The 22,870-nt window shown below is 47.6% G+C and overlaps 1 long non-coding RNA gene across 1 annotated transcript in view; it reads left to right on the forward strand.

Moving 5' to 3' along the window:
- Positions 1 to 22,658, forward strand: part of LOC135101106 (uncharacterized) — a 35,146-nt gene extending 12,488 nt beyond the window's left edge. The window contains exons 2-3 of the long non-coding RNA XR_010269027.1: positions 560 to 606; positions 21,274 to 22,658. This is a non-coding gene — a long non-coding RNA (uncharacterized LOC135101106). The remainder of the gene's footprint in view (positions 1 to 559; positions 607 to 21,273) is intronic.
- The last annotated feature ends 212 nt before the right edge of the window (positions 22,659 to 22,870 follow it).

Genomic DNA, 22,870 nt, shown 5'->3' on the forward strand with positions numbered 1-22,870 from the left:
ACGCAGTCACTCCATAAACGTAGTGTAAAAATGATACCCGAAATCTTTGGACGAACTCCACTGCATCGCCTCTCACAGTCTGCCTTGATCCTCGCCAGTCACTCGCCGCGCAATTATGGCAATTTGAAACACGCGGCTTAATAGGAGGAGTGACTAAAGGCGCTGGAAATGGAGAGGAACAATGGTGGCTTTAGAGCTGCCTCGGGTATTTCCCCTCACGCTTGTTCCCTTTGTCTTTGCTTCCTTACTCATGTCAGCGGTACCTTCTTGTTATGCCGCCTTTAAACTGTGCCTCTGCTTTACTCCATGTATCTGAAGACGCTGCATGTAAACTTTCATTTAATTACAGACTCACCTAAATGACCAAAGTAATATGTGGAGGAAGATCAAAAATTATCATGATTTGTAACACGATTATTACCTGTTGATTAGTAAATGTAGAACACGTGTAACATCGAAAGTAAGCCAACTAGTGTAATTTAGTATACTGACGGAGTTTATTGAATGTTCCAAGAATGCGTTTGCTTGTGTTTCTATTTTTTCTCTCCCTCTTCCTCAGAGCCACAGAGGCCAGTGAGGGGGAGGCGTGATCTTCCCTCATGCAAGGTAAGATGCTGCTACTCATTCTTATGACTCACCTTTACCAGTTGTGCGCGCGCGCGCGTGTGTGTGTGTGTGTGTGTGTGTGTGTGTGTGTGTGTGTGTGTGTGTGTCCTTGTTTAAGCCGTGGACTCCACCTGCCCCTTCCTTCCCCACGTGGTGATCTGAAAAAGAACGAGTCTTCTTTTTTCCTGCGTCACATTACCCGATCTCTTGTTTCAGAGTGGTATGTGAAGACTCAATAATAACGCCTAGTAATTACGCTCTTTTTTTCTTTATTGTCTTTCGTAAGGTTTGGAAGGAAGCGAAGGGCGCTGCTGGTGTAATGTGTCGTGGGCCAGTGCTGGGTGCGGGGCAGGGATGGTCGGCCGTGTGTTTTGTTAAGAGGAAGGAAGGAGTCTTCATAACCTGCTCGATAAATGAACCCAATAAAGTGTATTCACCGCAATAAATGTGCAGACTCGTCACGCTCCCCGCGACTCCCTCACGACGCACCGGCTCCTCCTCCTCCTCCTCCTCCCTGGACACCAGCCGGCTGCTTCTTTCGCGCTCCCTGCTGCTTTCATAGCTTTTCGTCTCCGCTCGGTGTTTTTCTGTTTATTTACACGGCAAGTAGTTGTGGGGATAAAATACCTCTGGTAAAGAACAAGGAAATTAAAACACCGCTGAAAGGTGACGAGTGAAGTGAGCTAAAGTGAAGTGAATTGAGGAGCGAGAGGACAGAAGAGTGACCAAGAGTAGGTCCTTCCTGCAGACACCCCTGACACCTGCTGACGTGACACATCGCCCACGACTGACAGTCCCGACATCAGGAGGCAGACTTGCCCCCGACCCCAAAAAAGAGGAGACCCGCAGCCTGACCACTTTGTCTCGCACACCTCCACATTTTTCAGTCTCCTTTAACAGGATTTTTGGCCGCTGTGTTTGCACAGTCAGAAAGGCTTTTAATTGAAGGTCACTCAGTTATCTACGCAAGCTCTATATTATATATATATATATATATATATATATATATATATATATATATATATATATATATATATATATATATATATATATATATATATATATATATATATATATATATATATATATATATATATATATATATATATATATATATATATATATATATATAAAGCGCTGTGGACCACTGGAATTTAATCTTTACATGAAAGTACAATTTCTGTGAAATTACAAGGCCCGGCTCGCTGAGAGTTGAGTTGCGCCGCCTTGTATGTTATTGTGGCGTGATTTATTACAGCCAGGAAAAAGAAGTATGCCGAACACCATCAGATGTTAAGCCAATAGGAAATAACTCAGCACCTAACATATTTAACAGCACATTCAGCCCAGCAAAAAGCGTGCATTGCGGTGCTTGAGTTACACACGAGGCAATATTTGAGGAGCGGAGGGCGGAGCGGACAGCCGAGGCTGCCGGCAGGGGTGGCTCTCCATCCCGTGCACCGACACTCTCTCCCAGGGAGACACTTTACTGCATAACGACATCTCTAAAGTATATTATGTTTTCGCAATGAAAAAAATAAATAAATAAAAATTTCCAAAGTAAAACTATCACCAGCAAATCGTTAACGAGAATGTAGTTGGTTCACACCTATAAATACATATTTCCTTCCTACGTGGCCCGTAAGGCGGTTTCACTAGGCCATCTAAAACACTCAAATGCCCTTGGAGGGGTGTCTGTATGGCTGGGAGTAAGGAACACTTGTAGTGGCGGCGTGAGCTACGGGGCGGCCTGGGATGGCTCAGCCTCGGCGTGGAGTGTTTCGCCAGGATCTCTTATTTTCCTCTCCTCATTTCGAAGTCAATAAAGGTGCAATTTTCAGCTATTAAATGTGAACGGTGAAAGGAAGACAAACTCTTTGCCCACATTCCACTCTTAGATGCAATCCTGATGCAGTGAAAGGCAACCGTAATATGTGTGTGTGTGTGTGTGAGTGTGTGTGTGTGTGTGTGTGTGTGTGTGTGTGTGTGTGTGTGTGTGTGTGTGTGTGTGTGTGTGTGTGTGTGTGTGTGTGTACCTGTCTGTCTGTGCGTTTTTTGCCTGTCTGTCTATTTACGTATGCATGTATGTATACTGTGTAGGAGCGTGTGTGTGTGCATGAGCACGCGTCGTCAGGCAGTCACTCAAGAAGTCGGAGCACCGTATCAAGCATCCGTGAGGGAGCGGGAATGAAAGGGAGAAACTAGGACACTCATACCTCACCTGCGCAGCTCCTCCAACTAATTACACGCAAACGTGATCCAGGTTTCCCCCCCAAGGCCATGCTCACCTGGCAAGAAACCCAAGTCGTGTGCATCGCCAGCACTGCTACCGCCAGCAGGGTAATTGTGGGTTACAGAGAAGTGGCCCGATTCGGAGGTGACCCTGAGTAATTCCCGCCGCATTGACTCGGCCTGTGATCCAACTCGCACCGGCGGGCCGCACTCAAGGCTGTTCCGGAGTGCTCTCTGTGGCGACTCCGGTGCTGCTCCTTGTTCAGCAGTGTGGCCTCCCGCATAGCTGAACTGGTAGCTTTGTGTTGGGAGGATATAAGTGAGGAGAGAGAGAGAAAAAAAAAAAGAGAGAAAAAAGGGTTATTTCAGGGTCTTACCTTCAGGGAGACTTGGGAGGGACATGAGTTATTGTGTGTGTTGATTTATTTTTTGTTATTCCTTTCCTGTTTGCTGTGTGGTAAGATCGTGAACGCGTTATGCCTTGGCCACACTTTACGTTTGAATCGCCCTCATGGATAATGCAGCGCTTATTGAGTCGCAATGCACGTCGCGAGGAGGAACGGGCCGCTTCCGTGAGGCGTGACGCTGACTGCTGGGAGACAAAGCGACGCCCGGACTTGTTACCTGTTGACCCTCCCAGCTAAGAATGTAGAGGACAGTGTATTTTTTCTGTTGTTGTTGTTGTTGTGTGTGTGTGTGTGTGTGTGTGTGTGTGTGTGTGTGTGTGTGTGTGTGTGTGTGTGTGTGTGTGTGTGTGTGTGTGTGTGTGTGTGTGTGTAACACGAAATTGTATTAATCTTTCTTTATGTATTTAATCCCCACACGCGCGAGGAAACATTTTATCGCTATAAATCTGATTCAGAGAGAGAGAGAGAGAGAGAGAGAGAGAGAGAGAGAGAGAGAGAGAGCAAACCCCTGGAAGAGCCGGTCACTCGCCGCGGTGCAACACACGTGATAGGCTCACCGCGTCACGTTCCAGGGCAGGGCCTCCACGCTCGCAAAAACCAGCACTCGAAAAAAAAAAAAAGAGCAAGAACACATCCGTGGTCAGCTATTCCGCAACAGTACTGGCCGTTGTGGCGACCCTGGCGGTGATATAAGAGTCACCCTCTCTAGGATTTTGCCACAGTAACTTTGCCTCTCTCGTATAGCTGTCCGTGGCCTCAAGATGAGTGGATCGTATCGAATTGTGCTCGTATCAAAAGTTCTTCTCCATTCAGAGGAAGGAAAGGCCTCGGGTTGAGCGGCGAGGGTAAAGCCAAAGCAGGATGAAGAAGAGGAGGAGGTGGAGCAGGCGGAGGAGGAGGAGGAGGAGGAGGAGGAGGAGGAGGAGGAGGAGGAGGAGGAGAAGGAAGTAGCTTTGTTCGCGGCCGTCGGGCGAGGGACGACCTGACCTGGCGGCGACCACGACCAAGGCACAATTCGACCTCATTCATAAATGATACGAGGAGAGTTATCGAGCATATTACCTCCCAGGTGAGGAGAAGCTGAGCGAAATATTACAGCAAGATAAGCTAACCAGGGTAAATATACTGCCCTTGTGCGCGCCTTATTTGGTTTTGATGATAGTAGCCTTGAGTGATCGGTCAACGCGAGCCGCCGCAGCCCAAAGAAGTGTCTGTTTTTCTGTGCGTGTTGTAGCCACTCGAGAGAGACAGAGATACAAAAACAGAATTAAGTGCACTATACTTTGTGTGTAATGGAGGAAAAGTCATGGACATCCTCCTTTAGATTATCCTTAAGTTGACAAAAGCACATGTGGAGCACTGCGGGGCGTGTGAGTGTCCGGCGCGCTGCGTGGGTCACTGCCTGGTCAGGAGCACAGCGCCTTTGCCCCGGCCGTGACCATCCCCACTTGAGGCCGCGCCACTCCACGACCCCAGACCTTTTGAAAACCAACCGAAGCAATGCGGACGAGCGGTTGATCATTTCTGACACACCGATCAATGTTTTTTCCTCTCTCTCTCTTCTTTTTCTTGCTTGAGAGGGAGAAAATAAAGGGTAACGCGGCATGGATGTGGTACTTGAGACTTGAATTATGTTGTCACATTTCAAAACGTAAATACCAACAAACTTCTGTACGCTGCAACACACAGATAATTGTTAATGTTACTCGCATCAAAATAAACACTTTCTTGTGTGTGTGTGTGTGTGTGTGTGTGTGTGTGTGTGTGTGTGTGTGTGTGTGTGTGTGTGTGTGTGTGTGTGTGTGTGTGTGCACTTCAGAGTCAGAGTTGCCCTGTAGGAGGCTCTGCAGGGGGTTAAAGTTAATCACGTTTACATTCTGCGTCCTTTGAGAAATAAGAAAACTTGAACATGAGTAATACATATTGCTACTTTTTTAGGTGAAGTCCAGATCGGCGCGGGAGGAAGTCTCTATCATTAGCTGGTTCAATGATCTCGAAACTGTTGAAAGAAAAAAAAAACACGCGAGAGAGAGGGAGAGGGCGAGCAAGTTTTGTCGGTGTCCAGTTAGACAGCGGGAAAATTCTTAGAATTACTGATAAATTTAATGGACGACTGTTTTCACAAAAAGAATTTCCTGAAAGAGTCTGGCGGATGAAGCTGCTAAGGCAACACCGGGCACTTATTGAGGCATCGGCTGCTTCCAGGAGGATTTTCTCTTCGGAAGGTACGCGTGAAAAACGACTTAACTTTGTCGATTGCGAGGGATGGCGGCAGTAAGAAGTGGAGTGTGTGGATATAACGCAATGGCACGAGCAAATGAGTAAACTTCCTGTGCCTCTCCGCGGACTGGTTTAGTTCCCTTGGGGTTTTCCTGGTCCATCGCTCAGCTCTTTATTTTCGAGTTATTTTAATGGCCAATAACTTTCTTAAATCCGCGTCTGAGTCGAAATGTTTAGAGAAGGAGAGCAGATTGAAGGGCTTTGTGAGGAAGAAGTGAACGAAAGAGTACAAAAGATCAGACAAGTATTAAGATATAAAGGCAGTGAGAGGTCTCAAGTGAAGAGTAAATAAGAGGAGTGAAAGAAGGAATATTTTGATGATAGGAGGAAGAGTAGGCAAGGAGAAGGAGGAGAAGGAGGAGGAGGAGGAGGAAGACGAGGAGGAGGAGGAGGAGGAGGAGGAGGAGGAGGAGGAGGAGGAAGAGGTAATACCGGTGGTGGTGATGGTGAAATAAAAGGAAAGGCTTGTAATAATAATGATCATGGAGAAGAAACAGGAGGCGGAGGAAAAATAGAAAAAAAGTAGTTATGTCATGTAAAATAAAAACTAGTCGACTCGTGACTTTCGGGGAGTTGATTAATCAATAGCAACACGAAAGCAAGAAGCTGCGATGCGCGTGTTGGGGAAGAAGTCGATCTGCGAGGCTCCGAGTTTTTATAGAGATGCCGAGCCGCGAATGAGCCTCAAGAATGTATGCCTCTGCATCTGAAAGTGTGAGGGAAAGATGTGTGTGTGTGTGTGTGTGTGTGTGTGTGTGTGTGTGTGTGTGTGTGTGTGTGTGTGTGTGTCATTAAGCTGGCTTCAAGTAAGGGATAATGTGTCTGTGTAAAATCGATAAAAGCGAAGTGCATTATGCTTACCTTCCATCACTGAAGTCTCTCCCTCTCCTTATTCGCGCGCTGATGGCTGGCTATCCGCGCTGGGAAAATAATAACAATAAAAAAATAGCCAAATAAAAAGACGGCGCGTTGAAGTGGCAGGAGATATTCCCCTTTTCTTTTTCGGGCACCACGGAGCACCTCGGTTCGACACCCGTCACGTAGACAAGAACGAGATTTTACGGACAATTAGTGAACACGTTCTGAACACGCTTTTTCCTCCTTTACCTTTTGTTGAGTGCACCTCCACCCTCCGAGTATTTCATTAGCGCCGCTGACCTGTCCGGGCCGCACCTGGAACGGTACACAGTTGGGCCATGTTACCCCCTGCGCTGCGCTCACCTGCCGGACCCAAAGAGCAAAGGTAGAGGTTCGTGTTGATTAATTGTGGTTTTATCCGAGCTGGAGGGACGTGTGGGGGGGGGGGGAGGAGAGGCATGCGTGGAGAAACTTCTGAAGAACACAAATACAGAACTGGCTGACCTTACCGACGAGGAAGGGTTCTCGTAAGGAGCCCAGCTGGGGGAGCCATCGCCGCCGCCTCCTCGAGAATGCTCAGGTGTTTATTTCTGATCTCGAAAGGTTATCATTACCGCGCGCGCGCCGCTGTTATGCATGAGCCCTGCCAAATGTCAAGGAATACTGTGCGCCCGTGCGAAGCTTGCGACACGTTTAGATCGTAATGTTTTGAGTTTGCGACACATTGAACTTCTGGCTACTAATGTGAGGCCAGTGTAGGAGGTAGCAGCGATGCGTGGCCGACCTCACCTCCCGCCTTGACTTTCGTTTTGTTTAGCGCTTTCCCTTCCCCACTTTTTTTTTCTTTATACTGGTGTCTGTGTGTGTTGTCCTGTCCTTCTCCCTTTTTTGTCATTTTTTCTGATTCACTTCCTTTACTCCGTCCTTCCTTCTTTTTTGTTGAATGTTCCTCCCTCCATGTGATTTCCCCTCCTAACCTTTGCTATTTATCTTTTTACTTCTGTGTAGCGCAAAATGAGTTAGTCCTTTGTAATTATTTCATCACTGTACCACGGTCACTACAAAACTATGCGCAGGTGACGCTGGGAATCTGAACGGTGGTATCACCTTTACCTTATTGCTGTTATTGCCACGAATTGCTAAACATGTTTTTCCTAACCCTCCGCCCTTCACTTCAGCATCTTCATGGTGTTCCCCGCCCTATGTTTGTATTGCCAAACAGTTTCCCATATTGCTAATTTATAAGGCCGAGATGTTATAACTAAGGATTGCTAAACACATTTTCTCCTTCCAGCTCTCCTGTCGTGATAATTACTCCTCAACCTGTCTTACTTTATTCTGAATATATGTTCTAACGTAATTTCCTTTACCAGGTCATACTTTCATAACTACTTATTAATACCAGATGATTTTCTCTCCCGTGACATTATTACGCAGCCTTGGTAAATATGTTGACATGTCTGTCTTTACAACTCCAAGCGAAATTACTTATTAGACAATACCTTCATTATAATGGGTAACACTAAAGACTTTTTTGTCCCTCATGTGGAATTACTCCCCAGCCTTTGTCTCTACAGAAAGCGTGAACTGGCATATTGCACAGGTGAATGGCGGGGGAGGGGGCAGGTGAGTTGCATGTCCTGGTGCAGCTCGGCCCCCTAACCTTCACCTCGCTGTCCCCACCGCCCCGGGCACCTCACAATTGGTTCTGTGGGAACACGGGACTGTGAGGGGTGAGAGGTGGCCGAGTGCTGTGGTGGATGTTGTTATTGTTCTTGGTGGTGACTTCCGTTCTTGTAATTTTTATGGTAGTGGTGATGGTAGTAGTAGTAGTAGTAGTAGTAGTAGTAGTGATAGGAGTGGTTGCAGCTGATCAGTAGTTTTGTTGATAATGTATCACAATTGTTGATTTACCACTACTGTTTCCACCATCACCACCCCCCACTACTACTACTACTACTACTACTACTACTACTACTACTACTACTACCACTGTTACTATCACTACTGTTACTACTACCACTGTTACTACTACTATTACTGCTGCTGCTTCTACAACAACAACGACAATAACAACAAGTTCTACGACGGCGACTACTACTACTACTACTACTACTACTACTACTACTATTACTACTACTACTACTACTACTACTACTACTACTACTACTACTACTACTATTTCCCCCTACAATCATTACCATTAATAACAAAATACTCGTTCTCCTTCAGATCCAAATAACTCACTTGCATAGAAATCCTTGCAGCTCCATTGAAACACAACAATACATGCATTCAAACGCTTCACTATGGCAGTTTTAGATAGTGGATGTAATGGCGCTGGTGATAGATGAGGACAAGGAGGAGGAAGAGGAGGAGGAGGAGGAAGTGGAGGAGAACAGGGAGGGGGGCAGGGGAAGAGCTCGTCTCTAGCGGTCGACTAGGGGACGAGAGGTGGAAGTCCGGAGGCAGCGGCGGTGAGGGTGGAAGTGCTGGTGGGAAGTGAAGGTGGAAGGGGAGGAGGAGGAGGAAGGAGGAAGGAGGGGTCGTAGAATAGGAGGGGAAGAGGAGAAGGAGGAGGAGGAGGAGGAAGAGGAGGAGGAGTATGACGCTCGAGTGAGAATGGTTACAAGGGTAAACCAAAGTTCCTTGCCAAGTGTTGTGTTCATGGCCGCTGCATGAGAAATGGAAGCACGAGGCGAAGAGAGACGGATTTGTCGATAGGAGCGTGGTGAGAGGAGCGTCCATCTCTTCACACCCAAGAGAGAGAGAGAGAGAGAGAGAGAGAGAGAGAGAGAGAGGGGGGGGGGGGGGGGGGGGGAGAGAAGACAGACAGAAAGATAGACAGACATCCAAAAGCAGACACCCAGCCAGCCAGCCAGCCAGCCAGAGAGAGAGAGAGAGAGAGAGAGAGAGAGAGAGAGAGAGAGAGAGAGAGAGAGAGAGAGAGAGAGAGGGTAGGGGGGAAGACAGACAGAGAGAGAGAGAAAGATAGACATACAACCAAAAGCAGACACCCAGCCAGCCAGCCAGATACACACACACACACAAACACACACACACACACACACACACACACACACACACACACACACACACACAAGGAAGCAAGAGACTCGTTATTCATAAAGCGTAAGAAATAAAAGTGAGTTTCACGTAATGCTACTCGGCAAGAAAATAACAATCCAAGAAAGAGAGAAAGAGAAAGAAAGTGAATTCTAAATAACAACCTCAATTTATATTCATAAGGTAGCCTGATATTGCTCTCGTAAATGTATCTTAAATAAGCATAACTACCCGCCGGCCAAGGGTGCTTAGGGACGGTACGTATGCTTCTCAGAAAGGATATTACGTCGTTAGTCTTGAGGCAACGAAATGTGATATTCCCTGGACTCGACCTTAACCTTCTGACCCGCGACAGGTGTACGTTTGTCTTTCAAGATTTCCTGGAGTGACTCGTCTTGCATCCAACGCAGCCCGAAGACGCGGTAGTGGTGTGTCCAAGGTGTTAGAGAGAGAGAGAGAGAGAGAGAGAGAGAGAGAGAGACGAGGAGAGAGGAGAGAGAGAGAGAGAGAGAGAGAGAGAGAGAGAGAGAGAGAGAGACGGACAGACAGACAGAACAGGAATAGGTATGCAAAGATAGATAGGCGTACAAACAGACAGCCAGCCAAATAGATGGATAGACAGACAGACAGGCAGCCAACCAAGAAGATAAACAGGCGGACAGATAGACGGAAAAACAGACAAAAAACAAAAATAAATAATAAAAAAACGAAGGGACGGACGGAGGGATGCAGACAGACCACCAGACAGACAGACGCAAATAAATAGATAGACTACAACAGACAGACAAACCAGTCACCTGTTGCTATTACTCAAATATGACACAAAAACAAGTAAAGCGGAAGATTAAATTGTGACGGAAAAGAGGAAGACGAAAGGTGCGGAGGGAAGTGAGGAAAACGCGCCAGGGAAAAAGAAAACGCGATGTACGGGATGTTTAATGCAGTACCCCATCCCCGTTTTCTCCCAGCAGGAAGGAACAAAATTGTGCAAATCTACGGACCTTCATTGCCACGGACAGTGTGTGTGTGTGTGTGTGTGTGTGTGTGTGTGTGTGTGTGTGTGTGTGTGTGTGTGTGTGTGTGTGTGTGTGTGTGTGTGTGTGTTATTGTTGTGCTGACTTGTGTTGCGTGACTAGTGTACGTGACCTCTCACCTGCGTGCGCCGCCCTATATGATGCGCGAGGCGTGGACCTAATCAATTGCATGTGATAGAGAACGCATATGTGTGTGTGTGTGTGTGTGTGTGTGTGTGTGTGTGTGTGTGTTGTTGACCTGCATTTTCTGACCCTCCAGACTCGTAAAGTGTTTGGGCTGCGTGACCTTGGGTGACCTCAAGCAATCGTCGTGACACACTCGCCTCGAGGCTCTCTAGAGTTTGTGTCGGAGGGTCACACCAATAACCTGATTTCACTAACTTATGGCCTTGTTAATTAGTTGCTTGACTTTCGACCCTCGTGTCCTATGGCGACCTGCATCTTGCATGTGAACTTAGTGACCTCTATTATGCAACGAGGTCCCGCTGATGGAAATCTTGTGGTCTCTGCAAAAATAGTAATCCTTCAGCATGTTTATATTGCCCTGGGGACGGAAACCTTATATGTTGGTAGCGAGTTTTACCTCTTAATTCTCTGATGCCTTTTAGTGTTTCCAGAAAACCCTTGAGTAAACACAGAGAGCACCAAGAGATTTATTTATGTGCGTGTGCCATGTTGGCTTGGAATGCTGCCACATATCTCTCTGTCCCTCGTTCAAACAATATCAAGAATAGATTCTCTCTCTATCCTACTTTCACCCAGGCACTTTATGCTTCATGAAAATTTACACTCGGATATTCATACGTGGAATGATACTCGAGACGACCAGTCCTTTCCATTTCGTCTTTCAGAAATTAGAAATTGGCGTCTTTTTTTCCTTGGCACAACACTTGTTTCCAACCATTAGCGCGTCACCCGCCAATAGGGAAATGTTACGAGACAGCTTAACCAGCACCTTAAAGAACACAGGGCCAATACCAGCCCGCCCGGCCAGGCCACCACCACGCGGGCAGCCTGCCACGCCACTCATCCCTGCCGTCCTCTGCGCGTGCCCAATAAACATAGCCACTTTAGTACCATCACCACTTTAATAACCAGGCGGTGCTGTTGCGCCGAGGGGGTGATTTACATGCTTTAGAGAGACACTGTCGGCGTCTCTCTCTGGAAACTTGCATCTTATCCTCCCGCCAGATAGACCGAGGCTCGCCTGAAGACCATTGCCACACACACCCGACGCCTGGCCACCTCCTTTCTCCTCTCCGGTGAACAGTAAAAGACTTCATAGCATTTCGTCGAGCGCATTGACCGATGGCTACGATGGCATGACTTCCTTAAGTTGTTGGAAATTGGCGGCGCGGTATCAGTGAAGAGAAGAAAGTAACGAGCACCCATTAATAACAGTTTAGGTTAGTGCAGATATAAGCCGCTGCGGCCTCTAAGCACCAACTGCTCTTGCATTCCCGGTGATTTGTGGCGCCGCTGCCTAGTCCGCACTGATATAGCTGAGGTGATAGCAGGCGCAGACTTATGACCGGCCTGTGGCGAGGACACGGGTGAGAGAGAGAGAGAGAGAGAGAGAGAGAGAGAGAGAGAGAGAGAGAGAGAGAGAGAGAGAGAGAGAGAGAGAGAGCAGTTGGAATAAACATAGGGAGAGGCAGGACGGCGGCAGATGTGAGAGGCGAGCAAGGAGAAGGAGCATTGGCAAGGTAATCATCGTAGGAGCTTTATACGCTTCCAGGTCCATCTTCCATAACTCTCCGCGTGGACTCCCGGCGATAGCGGCCTTCCATGCAGCTGATAGCCTTATAGACGCCGGCCTACCCGTCCATCAGGCCAAAATATATGCCTAGTTTATGGTAATAGAAGCGAGCTATATTAAGCTAAACCGGACTGCTTCGATACCAGTGGGTCAGCGAGGACGAGTGGCGGAGGCGAAAGGGCAGGTGGGGTCAGAGGTCACCGAGGCAGGCAGGAGGTAATGGAAATGAGGTGTAGCCGCGCAGAGAGAGAGAGAGAGAGAGAGAGAGAGAGAGAGAGAGAGAGAGAGAGAGAGAGAGAGAGAGAGGGAGGGAATAAAAGCAGAACCAATGTAAGAGACACAAGAATAGGAGGCGGAAGGGAGGAAAGAAGGGTGGAGTGCAGGTGATCAGATTGAAAGGGAGAAAAAAAAATATAGTGAAGGTGAAACGAGAAAATGTAAATGAACCAGAAAGAGAGAAGAAAGAGAAAGAGGAAGAGGAAGACGGGAGAGGAAAGAGAGAACGCGCGAAATAAAGAAAATAACTTGGGAGGAGAGAAAGTTAGAAAGAAAGTCCGGATACACTGAAAGATATATGCATCGGGAGAATCAGGAAGTGACATCAGACTAACCATGAATACTTAGAGGCAAGGATAAGATAGAACAGCTGACAGGACGGGGATGATGACGTGACTGGAATGAAGAACGAAGGGAGAGACGCGTTTGAAAGGCAATGAGACGGACATGAATGCAATTAATTAGCGTCTAATGTACTTCTTTCTAATATAAAGTAATACTGGTAGGTCGTGTGGAGCTTTGCCTCGGTGGTTTAAATCCGCATCCTTAGCTGTTAATCTTCTCATTCCTAACGCTCATGATTCTTTTATTTGCTACTCTAAAAGCTTATTAAACAACACAATATATAAAAAGAACACCTACATACCTACATTTCTTAATTTTCCTACTTCTCCACCTTCCTACAGGTTAAATTTCAAAGTTTCAGAAGTATCAAGAGTTGTGAACTGCCTCGTGCATCTAAAAACTCATTGCTCTCCTCGTTAATTAGGCCGCAGTTTATCGTCCAACTGGTGTCCTATGTTTGTCTGCACTTCACCCGCCTCTGCTGTCCCGTCTAATGAATTGATAGATGCATGCTGCTCCCACCAGGATACGAACCGTGGAACTGGGCACACCGAATGATTAGTAGACTCACTAAGACACATTACCAGAGAGAGAGAGAAAGAGAGAGAGAGAGAGAGAGAGAGAGAGAGAGAGAGAGAGAGAGAGAGAGAGAGATTAAGTTGCATGGCCAGGGAATTAGACATCAGTTACCTTTCTAAGTAAGAATAATTGAGCAGGCTGGGAACACAACACAGCTACCTTGATAAGGACGTTGCTTGATATTCTTAGCGTCGCCATAATCAATGCCACCACCACCACCACCACCACCACCATCACCACCATTGCCATTATCATTACCACTACTACCTTTACTATCTTTAACACTACGACCATCACCACCACAGCCATCGTTACCTCTATGCAACCATGATTACTACTACCATTACCACCAGGGAGACCACCATTACCGCCAATATTACCACTACTCAACCACCACCACTACCACTATCACCACCATCATTACTATTACTACCACCACCGCAGTCACTTTTACCACTGCCACTACTGTTACTTCTACAACAACTACTTTCACCGCCATTACCACCATCACCATTACCTCTGCAACCACCACCACCACCACCACCACCACCACGCAAACCAGTCTCGTCCTCAAACTGACGGACTCGCTAACGGCGCGACCTGAGAATACCGGTGTGTCGAGATGCTCTCCACACACACACACACACACATACACACTCAGCCTGCTTGCGCCTATAGGTCAGCTTCCCAGTTTAGCATTGAAGCCTCAGGGAAGGAAGGAAATTGTCCATGCCAGAGAGAGAGAGAGAGAGAGAGAGAGAGAGAGAGAGAGAGGTGCTGCAAATCGAATATACACAATCCTTCTCCATACTAACATTTGTATCTGTCAAGCTCGCCGTAAGAATCTCCAGCACCTCACCTCCCTCCCTTCTTTCCTTCCCTCCTCCCTCCTCACCCTCCCCTCTTATTTCACACTCCACCCTACACCCATACAGACATTCCTTCCCTCCCTCACCCTCTCCACCTGCACGCCCACATCTTGCACCACCTCCCCGCCCTCCAACCTCTTGTTTCTGTTAGGTTCTTTCCCCTCCTGCGCTCCTTCGACCTTCCCCAAACATTGGACCTCCTAGCCTGCCCACTCCTCTCCTTATCCCAACCCTTGCTGCGCCGCCACCCTCTCATCCATTACCCCGTCCTCACCCAAATACAACACTCGGAAAGGTCTCGTCTCGTCCCGACCTTCGTGTATAGTAATTCCCCTAATTATTCATTCCGTCCCGTCAGTCTTGCTCGTTGTGTCATATGTAGATGGCGGCTCACGTTTCCAGCGTCCATTGTGTTGGTATAATGTAGAAACTGCGTTGAACTGCTACTTAATGGGAAATGAGGGAGGTTTTATAGTGTATGGGTGTGCGAGGCTTCCCTTTGCGATGGCGGAAGTGAAGGAACCGGTCGAATAATCGTTTATATTTCTTTATTTTTTTGGATTTATTTGTTTATTGCACTTATAATTTTTGGAACTTGAAGAGACAGGCGTGTTCCTTTCCCCCCTTCAGGAGCACCGCGGCAGTCGGCGTGGAGTGATGAGTGAAACACGTTTGGGAGTAATATGTCCGTCAGCAAAATTATATGCAGGCGATATTTTACATTGTTTATTTTAGGAGCACGCAAGAGGATATTTTCGTGAGCCTCCTTGTGGCATCCCGCGGGTAATGGACTGCCCTGAGTGGGGGAGGAAGGAGGAGGGTGGTTGTGATGGAGGAGTGGAGGAAGGTGGGGGAAGACTTACCTTTGCCCGACACCTGGCCGAGCTCCTTCAAGTTAGCACGAGAGGCCTTCATAAAATAAGCGAATCCTCGTATAAATATATTTACCTTCCTTATGGACAATTTGTAGTTTATAAATGATACCTGGCAGGAAGTATCTCGAAGGCAATCACTAGGCCTCGGACAGGTGACGCGTGGCGGCAAAAATATGCAGATTACCTCCGCTCATTTTCTCGTCCCTCTCCTATCTCCCTCCATCCCCTTCCTCCACAACCTTCCCTTCCTTATCTCTCTCTCTCTCTCTCTCTCTCTCTCTCTCTCTCTCTCTCTCTCTCTCTTCCCCACTCCCTCCTTGCCCTTTCCTTGTCGTCCCTCCTCCTTCATCCATTGTTTGGATTGTTGGTTCTTATCACCACCTGCGGCTGACACGGGCCGCCCCGCCCCTCAGGCCAGACCCCCTCATCAGCACGGCGCCGTTCACCCCCGACCCTGTGCCAAATGAGGCCTGTTTTGGAGGTAACCCTTCGTGGCGTCTCCGTGGCCTCGCGGGCGTGGGGTCAAGAGGTGGTAAGTGGTGTCTTGCTTCCACGAATTGTCGTTTTCTAAAAGCAAGTATTATGTGTCTTTGTATTATTTTATTTGTCGTCAGTCGTGAAGAGATGTTTTTGCTTTCTGGCGATTTTCTCATTATGTTGTATATCTTTGGTTAATTTTGAGACGAGGACGTGCAATAATAGCCATCTAGTGTTTGGGTGTCGGTGTTTCTCCAAAGGCGCTGCGAGGCTGTCGAGGATTGTACGTTGTGCGTGTGTGTTGTTTTTGTTAATGTAATTTTCTTCTGTTGCTTTTCCATGTTTCCAGATGGCTGGGCTCCGGGGTGAAGTGTCACGTTTCTCCGTGGTGTTCGCTTCACCCATCGACACTTTCCCCGAGTGTTTTGATGCAGCCTCACTCTCTTCCTTAGTGGAAACATGTATTGTAATTAAGGAACAAGACGGTCATGCAGTGTCCGTGGAATCAACATACAATATAGATCAGTATCATGACATGAGGTTATCTTTGTTTGCGCAGTGACCTGACCTGCCGTAAGTCGGGTCACAAGAAAGGACAGTTTTATGGCGTTACCAAGGGAGTGGCCAGGCCAGAAGAAGCCGCCGACACAACTGTCGCTCCTGCCGGGTAGAAGATCTGATCTGGCGTTTGTATGGAGATCCGAGATATCTCTGGGCAGCAGCGTGTACATGAATGGTGAAACTTTCCACGTCAAGGGGAGCGTGACGCAAAACTGTGGCCCTCTGTGTTTCGGGTAAGTGTGTGGATGGAGGGAATGGGGGTGAGAGGGCACTTGTCTTATTTTGTTGTCAGGTACGGACCGCCACCCACTAGCGAAGGCGCAGTATTTTGTGTTAGGTCAGGGCAGCAAAAAGTAAAGATGCAAGTCTTCCCGGAAAGCTTATCTGTGATTCTTGGTCATTGTACGTCTGGCGGGTCGCTCACTCACTATTCTAGGAACCGAATTCAGCGCAGTTTCCAGGCAATCACAGTTAACCCGTCTTGGATGTTACCGATCAATGCAGATTAGTGGAAGGGAGATCTGTCCTGACCACGACTTACGAGTATCACACGAGCCGGCGAACTAAGTCATCAGATCTGCTGTAACACTGAAGAGACACCAGATTTACTTTCCACAAGACTCACCAAGACTGCCAGAATACCTCGCCAGTCGGAACACTTTCTCCCTAGCGGAGTCTAGCTCACTCTCCGCAGACATTAGAAACCTCTGGCTATGGACACACTTTCCTCCCCGACCTAAGGGAACAAAAAAACACGTAGACAATCCATCAAATTACTTCCCACAACGCCTGTCCTTCCAAAGGGTCGCTTAACACATGTAAACACCGGAGGGGCACACACACGGGGTGCGTGGAGCCGATGACACGTGTGGAAAATCTGCGGGTGACGTGGCGAGATGGCAGGTGTGACGCCCCTCGCGGCCTCTCATTCATATGCCTCATAGGAGAACGTCACGCGCCGTCGGGAGAAACTGACGCCGGAGAGAGGTGTAATATATCAGCGAGGTGAGGCGCGAAACGGCGGGTTATGGGAGGGTGAGTAATGATCTCGCGGAAACAAAAGACGTCTTCCCATCAGACAACGAGGATACTTGTTAAGGAGGCTGCGTGAGGACATGAGGCGCTGGAGGAGGAGGTGAAATGCACGCACGCACACGTAAGTCCACACACACACACACACACACACACACACACACACACACACACACACACACACCATGTAAATCCAGCACGTTCCTTCTGATTCTGACGTGATATTATTGAAAGACGGAGGCGAGAAAAGCGGTAAATAGTCGTATATGGAAGTGACTTTACTGTATCGTGCCATGGAAGAGAGAAAGCGGGCTGCGAGGCAGATATTAGTAGGAAATTGCTGTATGCTATTTTCCCATATAGCGAGACGTGATTGACTAACGCCTGGCTACATGGACTCGCCCTGCTACTCCTTAGGGCTAAATATGATAGAGACTAAATCTCTATTAGTGTAATCTTTCTAGACACGGTAACAGGGCACGTGAGAGGAAGATATCATGGCTTCATTCCTGCTGCTGACTCTCGAGGACCAACACGACTATAGGAAAATAAAATACATTGCCTAACCTCAACGGTTTCACTACCAGCACTTTCCCTTTTTTTCTGGCTGGTGTAATTAACTAATACTAGCATTTTAATAGAGTTTATATATATATATATATATATATATATATATATATATATATATATATATATATATATATATATATATATATATATATATATATATATATATATATATATATATATATATATATATATATATATATATATATATATATATATATATATATATATATATATATATATATATATATAATTTCCCTATGCTTCTCTTCCTTTTTCTTCCATGTACATTCCGGAACTATTGTCACCCACAAAGGTTGATGCTGGTGGCGGGATGTTGTTTGTTGCATTATATTCAGCTCAGCTTGGTGGATTAGTCTCGGCCGCAATCCATCCAACCAGCTGTCACCTATCACACTTGTTGTCTCCCGCACAGTTACCAGTTATATTCAAGGGAGGGAAAATGGGAGTGAAAGGGGGAGTTATCCATCAAGTTAATCCAAGGGGCTGGTGACCCTTTCGCCGAGGCCAGGTAGCGGGCGTGACTGCTCAGCCACACCCGCTCTCACGCCGCCCTTAGTCCTTACTCGTCCGTGACACCCTCTGCCGCCTGTGTCCTTGGGTAGGATTACTTAAGGGGTTACTCTCTGACTCAGTTCATGGTTTGCCTAATGGTATTATCAGGTTGAAATGTAGTAGTTGTCTAAAGACAGCTTAGTTAATGTAACGAGCTTAAGTGGAAGCTTGGTTTATGTAATGGTTGCAGCAAAAATGGATCATGTTTTGGATGCGATTCCACGGCGAAGTCATGGCCGAAGACATGGTTTGGGAGGCGCCTCTCCTCCCTGGGATGTGAGCTGAGCTGGCCCGGGAGTCATCTCAGGGTCAGAGATCACCACTGGAATTCTTCACCTGCCCCTCCGTGTTATCACTGCTCCCCTTATTTTTTATTTATTTATTTATTTTTTTGGGCAGTGACCCGATGCCGAGAATCTGTTTTGTATTCCATACGTTGTATGGGTGAGTCTGGGAGGGGATAAGGGCTCCTCCTAAAGAAATCTTGGGTGCTCGGTAGCGCCCAGATACCAACCGTCTCCCGCGTGTCACGATTCCGTGATAATGCCCGGTATGGAGCCCCGGGCTTGGGTCACGCCTCCCGGACACGCGGCATGCCGTGTAAAACAGGGATCGCCGGGTGGAGGGAGTCACTATCCGCAGAGACCTGGCTGGCGGTTTACTCTGCCTTTTTTAAGAAATTCTGGAAACGCTAATGGTATTAAGATTAAAATGAATATCCTGCTTATGCTAAGTTGGGGGAGCGATATGCTGAGTGCCTCGGCCGCCATCTACATACACAATGGGGCGGCGCATCACGTATGCTAAGTGAAGGCGAAGAATAATATTTGGCCGGCAGGTGGGTGTCGTGGGGGCTCCGTCTGTGCCCTTTGCCCGGGTCACTGCTGCTGCTGTTGCCACATTTGTCGCTGATGCTACTGATACTGATAGAACGTGGTTGTTAACACTTAGTTCTCTTTGAACTGATAAGGATGTAGTAGTTATCTTTTTTTCTGATTATGCTGATCAGGAGGCTCCTGTGCATGAAACCTTGTGGTTGCGGGACGTTCACCACTTTTTGTTGAGGCTCTTACCTGCTTTCTTGTGGCGCGTGCCTCGTCCTGTCTTGCATCGCTGTTATGTAGCGGTGCTGCGATTCTGGCTTGGCGGGACGGGAGGTGTGTGCTCTCAAGGGGAAGCAGGAGGAGGGACGGCATATGCAATACAGCGTCCACACTCATGAAAGTCTCGGGGAATCAGATGGGAGGGAATTATGGCAGCTAGAGGTTAAAGAAATAAACAGCCTTGCCTCACCAGCCTTGGCCGTAGGACCAGCTTGCATGTTCATTTGTCTGTCTGCCTGTAGGAGCGTGTCAGTTGACCTTCGCCCGCAGGTAATTCCTTATCAGTCATGACTGCGGCCATCCGTCAGGCTCTGTGTCAGATCTCCGCGCGGCACCTTGGCAACTTAGTCGATCACCTCGCCGCCACGCACATTCGAAAAAAAAAAAAAATGAAGAAAAAATTCACTTTTCGCGCATGTAATAATGTGAAACCGGACGAGAACATAAAAGATATACGTGTGGTTATCAGCGTCATCAGTGTGTGGCGGCGCTCCTTTCGCTCATAATCTCTGCCATCGATCTAGGAGTGTTCAATACTTTTTGTGATGGAGTGCACATCACCGCGCACCCAGCCGTGAAACAACACTGAGCAGCCCTCGAAGCAGCCTGCTGTTTGGAGTGGCATCCAAAAGCATATTTAAAAGACAAACTTTGATATTAATCCCGCGTCGCCCTGTGTGTTGACTAGGCGAGTTGCTGAACCTCAAGTCAAGACAACGACTCTATCCTGATATTGCTTAATCGGTTCATTATGAACACCTCGCCAGCTTACCCTTCCTCGAAACAGTTTGTTCAGGCGTCTAATTTCAGGGAGAATTTATGCGGTGAGCTGTTTGGTTTAGCAGTTATTTGAGGTGAAAACCTGGACTTTGGCAGACAGTTTTTTTTTCATATACATATATTAAAGAAGCTGATTATTTTTATCTTCTCGTTAGCGAAATAACCTGTACTCGCAGGTCTGTTTTGGGTGCTAATTTGCAAGACTTAGGCTGGGTCGCACTGCTTTATGATTAAAAGAAGGACACTGCATAGCTTCATAGACTAGACATTATCAAGTGTTTGAGGTCAACTTTACAGAGACATAAAATATCTCCACGCCAGCACTCCCCATTTATGTGCAGGTCAGAGACAGGTCGCCTGGCCTTGGCCTTGAAGAGACCACTGCACCTGCAGACAAGCACCAGGTGCAGTGCCTCCCGCGGCCCCGCGAGGCTTCTCACACCCACCCCTGTTGTCCACAAGCTGATTTTCGCACCTGACGTAGTGGAGAAATTGCTTTCTTATTATTCTCACGCTGCAGATTTATCTTCATTGTGTTAATGGATAAAACTTTGTGTGATTTAAAGTGACTGTGACGGAGCTCTCGCCTCCACTCCCCGGTGATGCAGCTGTGGCGGCGCTGCGCTTCACCCTTTGTATTGTGTTTCCTCTGTAATTGTATATTTTTCGTATTTCTGAGTGTGGGAAACTCGTGTCTGTTCAGGTGTGTGTGTTTGTGTGTGTGTGTGTGTGTATGTGCTTGCTTAAGCCTGCCCCCTGGGAAAGGATTCTAAACTTCAAAATATATACATTTTTTTTTTCTTATTTACAGTCACATGTTCACTTTTTAATCCTCCGTCATTTCCTCCCAGGTTTTCTCCAGCATGTTGATTTAATCGGAGATAAGTTAATTTAATAGTTTTCTGCTTAATCTTCCATTTTAGACGCACAGCGAGTGATAAGCTTTCTTTCCCGGCGGTCAGCGGGTCCTTAACGTCTTCATCCTTCTCAGGTGACATCCCTCGTGACGGAGCGACCCAGGGAACACATCTTGTCCAGATAAGTCACACCGCTGGGGGCGCCTCTCCACATTCCTCTCCCATGACCTCCACACCCTGGCTGCAGGTAATAATAAATTTCCATCCGTAACTCCCCGTCTCCCCCATCCGCCCGTGCCACCTCACCACGTCTGCGCGCGTCTGAGAGTAGGACCCTCGGCTTAAGTGGACATTATAAGCTTCCCTCGTGAGGGGTCCTAGTGTCTGCATTCCTCTCCCACGACCCCCCACACGCACGGCTCCAGGCAGGACTCTCGTCAACCCTCTCTTTCCTTCCCTCTCCTTCACCCATCTCATCCCCCTCCTCCTCGCCCAACAATCCACCATCATCTCCCTCTCCCGCCTCTCCCTGCCGTCCCTAGCCCACCAGGTCAGTGGCCCGGGACGGTGTGTTGACAGGACAAACACAGCTCTCCAGGTCCTGCGGCAGCGCGGAAGTGGGTGACGGACACGTGGGTCAGTGTGTGGCTGTCGCCCATCACACCAGGGTTCTCGCCTTAAATTTCAGGCGAGGGACAAGAACCTGACTAATTGTATTTAAACCTTCAATTCCAGTGTTTATTTAAGATTTTTCAATATACGTACTTCATCTTTAACGATCATTTTTTTTTTTTTTCGTGAGAAACCCAGAATACTTTACACGGATCGGCGAGCCTCGCGTGTCTCGCCTCGTATCTCGGATTAGCATCGCCTGACGCTTGCCTGTTGCTTTATGAGTCGTGTCTTGGTCGTGTCTCACCACTAATTTACCTTCCAAGTAACGTGACCCGCCGCACTCCGTAACGGAAGTGTTTGCAATCATCCCTGATTTTAGCACTAAATATATTCCCCGCGTGAGATTTATCCTAGCTATTCAGCGGAACCTGATGCTGCGCCCTGGTGGGGGAGGAACGAACGAGCGGAAGACAAACAGTAAGAAAGAAAGAAAGAAAGAAAAGAAGTAATTCGCTGTGGGAAGGGCCTTCACGTAAAATACAGGAAGGGAATAAATACAAATCGACATCAGACGAAGCCAAGCATTCATCTCCTGCCTTTTGAAGTGCCTTGTTCATTATGGCGGCGCTCAGGGATAAAAGCTTGTCTCAGTGATGAATTATTTACACGAGCATGATTGAGGTTGCGGGGGCGAGGTCAACTCATTCATCTCACCACCTGCTCCTCCCTCATCTCTCTCTCCCTCCTCCAGCGTCAGCCTGCCGCTCTTCCTGCCATAGTCGCGGGGCGGGGGCGGCGTGACGAGCGTCTTGTTTGAGGCTGCGTGCTCATCGGGGGAACATCGTGGCGGCGAGAGCGTTGCGGTGTTCATAAAGCACCGGACTTACGTAACGCTGGACTCTTGAATAAGACGATAAATTACTCAGACAAAGGGAGTCCGCAGAGAGCTTGAAGAACTTGAAATAAAGGATTCAGTGTCTTATTTTGAGAGAGAGAGAGAGAGAGAGAGAGAGAGAGAGAGAGAGAGAGAGAGAGAGAGAGAGAGAGAGAGAGAGAGAGAGAGAGCGCATTAAAGAAGAAAATAGGCATGAATTTTCATCATTTGTAAAAAAATAA

This window comes from Scylla paramamosain, chromosome 6, assembly GCF_035594125.1.
Source record: "Scylla paramamosain isolate STU-SP2022 chromosome 6, ASM3559412v1, whole genome shotgun sequence".
Lineage (NCBI taxonomy): Eukaryota > Metazoa > Arthropoda > Malacostraca > Decapoda > Portunidae > Scylla > Scylla paramamosain.